The 3,105-nt window shown below is 42.3% G+C and overlaps 1 pseudogene; it reads left to right on the forward strand.

The window, feature by feature from the left end:
• Positions 1–437: 437 nt before the first annotated feature.
• LOC102877295 lies at positions 438–1,033 on the forward strand (annotated as a pseudogene).
• Positions 1,034–3,105: the final 2,072 nt, after the last annotated feature.

The following is a 3,105-nucleotide window of genomic DNA, read 5'->3' on the forward strand; positions in this document are numbered from 1 at the left end:
AATGAACAAGTTTTACTACATCATACAGTTATTTGGAAATAAAGCCATTAAGGAAAAGATTCCGTGGTGACAAGGGACTGTTTTACATTTTGCAATTAGCTTGATGAGAGTTGCATTTCCCCCATTATTCAAGTCTTGAATAGAAAACTGGAGAAGGGAAAATTGTAGTTTTGTTTTGAAATTGAGGAATATAAATTCTTGTGCAGCATTCCAATTCTTTGAACTCTCACATTTTTTCTCTTGTTTTTCTTTCATGATCTTGAGCTGATCACATTTATATGGCATATGACTATATCACTTCTTTTTGTCTTCTAAACAACCCTCTCAGGTAAAGATTGCTCTCTTTAAGATGTAAAAAAGAAAACTGAGTCTCAGAAGTAGAAATGTCTTTCTTAAGTCACATAGTATTGCGTAAAAACTCAAACTCAGGCGCTGCGGCCACAGCCATGAGTATGCTCAGGCTTCAGAAGATGCTTGCCTCTAGTGTCCTCCGCTGTGGCAAGGAGAAAGTCTGGCTGGACCCCAGCGAGACCAGTGAAATTGCCAATGCCATCTCTCGGCAGCAAATCCGGAAACTGATCAAAGATGCCTGATCGTCTGCAAGCCTGTAACTGTCCATTCTCAGGCTCAATGCCGAAAACATACCTTAGCTCGCAGGAAGGGCTGGCATATGGCATAGGTAAGCGAAAGGGCACTACTAATGCTCTAACGCCCGAGAAGGTGACCTGGAGGAGGTGCATGAGGATTTTGCACCGGCTGCTCAGAAGATACCGAGAGTCTAAGAAGATTGACTGCCACATGTATCACAGCCTGTACCTGAAAGTAAAGGGGAATGTGTTCAAGAAGAAGCGACTTCAAATGGAACACATTCACAAGCTGAAGGCAGATAAAGCCCGCAAGACGCTCCTGGCTGACCAGGCTGAGGCCCGCAGATCTAAGACCAAGGAGGCACGCAAACGACGTGAGGAGCGGCTCCAGGCCAAGAAAGAAGACATCATCAAGACTGTCTAAAGAGGAAGAGATCAAGAAATAAAGCTCCTCTCCTGTCTGTACATAGTGGCCTTGGCAGTTATATAGACCATTCAATAAAACAACACTTTATCTGCCTGCAAAAAAAAAAAAACAAACAAAAAGCCAAAAACAAACCACAACTCAAACTCATTGCCGTTAAGTCAAATCTGATATATAGCTGAACGTTCATCAGGGTTTTTAAGTCTGTAAATCACACAGGAAGAGATTGTTCGCCCTTCTCCTGCAGGGCTGCAGTTGGATCTGAAGCACGGAGAGGGGAGGCCTTTTGCTTAGCAGAAAAACTCCCTGTGGATTACATTACCAGAGCCCCCTAAATAATATATCAGGCTAAGTAACTGCCAATAATACTTGCCCTAAATTGTGGAAGGATTAGGTCTCATTACTTCTATGACATTAGGTTTAGTGATAGGACTTGCTTGGCAAGTGAGAAGTCAAGGTGCCAATTCCATGCACACACTTTTATTTTTAAATTCATTTCAATGAACATTTACAGAGATTTTGGATTTCACATTCGTTGTTGCACTTTTCTCCCCCCCCACCCCAGTTCGCTCTTCTCTTTGAAAAGTAAAAGAAAAATTCCTTCATTGGCATTCAATCCCCCCGTCCCACACTCTCCCACCCCCACCCAGAGTATACTCCACTCTGCAACCTTCATTCTGGACTCTTAGGATAATCATAATGCCCTAAAATATGTTGCTTTTAAACTGTTCTCTCCCTCATCAGTTCCAATGCAGTATACATAATTCATCCAGTTTTTCTCATTCTTACCCTAACCCTGATGTCAGTCCCATTCCACAGCAGAGGCACCATGCAGAATTTGTCCTTTTGTGACTGAGATATTTCACTTAGCACAATGTCCTTGAAGGTCACCCATTTTGAACAATATTGCAAGCACACACTTTTAAAAGTAGAAAGTAGAAGACTACCTTCTGTTTACTCTCTCATGAGACCAGCATGTGCCAGGTAGAAGCTGACAGAATATTGAAAGAAGAAAAAGAGTTGATCCACAGTCAGTACACAATGGACATGTAATCTGAGCCAGAAAAACCCTCTGTGCTTACTTAGAAGTCATTTGCTCCTGGGACACAATCAAGACAATGATAATAGATGGACAGAATGACAGAAAGCCTGGTTCTAAAAGTTCATGTCAAAGAGTGTGTCATTGACTGAGCACCAGCAGACCGCAATCAGCTGAAGGAGTTGTAGATATCTCTGCATTTTCAATCTTAGTACCCCCCTCATGGTAGGAAGTCCTCCACTCCACTTGAGCCTGAAGATACCTCATCCTAGGCCAACATGAGTATTGATGTTTTTGCAGAGAACATGTTGCAGGAGAATTCTAGCAGCAACTCAATATGCAGCAGGTTTTCCTGGCTCCTGCCCAATGTCTCTGAAGGTCTAGTCTGGTGCAGATTCTACTGGACAAGAGCTACTCTGCCCTCCAGTGGACTCGCACTGGCACCAACCCCCAACTTCTGACCTAGAGAGTTAGGGGAGTTTCCCTGAAGCCTCCCTTTTCTCTACTTCCTTATCCAACTCCACAGGTTTACAAGAGAGGAAACAGAAAAATAAGCTTTGAGATGAAGTTCTATAGCAGTAGTTCTAAAAGAGAATGTTTCAGGTGAGTGTTGACAAATAAACTGTTTATGTCACAACTGAATTAAAGAAATGTCAATGGAAGTCTTGTCAATTTCTAACCAGAACAGCACCTATCACAAAAAAAGTACAGATCTGGTCCAGCAGTTGTACCAAGACAGTCAACAATGGCTCCCTCAGCTGCCAGAGAGAACCCTAGAACTCCAGCAAACCCTTTGAGTGGAACCCAAGTTAGCTTTCCTTTCCAAGGTTGGTGTGACCTGAGAAAGTACAGTTTATATTTCACTTGCACAATAGACGATTATACGTGTCATGGCAAGTGGTTTCTGGCCAAAAGTTTCTTTCAGCTACCAACAAACACATGGGCTATTTCTGAAGACTAAAGCTTTCCCATATCTTGTTATCAATAGAACCATTGTTAGTTGGTGTAAGAAAATAATAGGAAATGTTTAACATCTGCAAAGAAAGAGAACTGTA

This window comes from Elephantulus edwardii, unplaced genomic scaffold (assembly GCF_000299155.1).
Source record: "Elephantulus edwardii isolate Elephantulus edwardi_28Jun2011 unplaced genomic scaffold, EleEdw1.0 scaffold00003, whole genome shotgun sequence".
NCBI classification, from domain to species: Eukaryota; Metazoa; Chordata; class Mammalia; order Macroscelidea; family Macroscelididae; genus Elephantulus; species Elephantulus edwardii.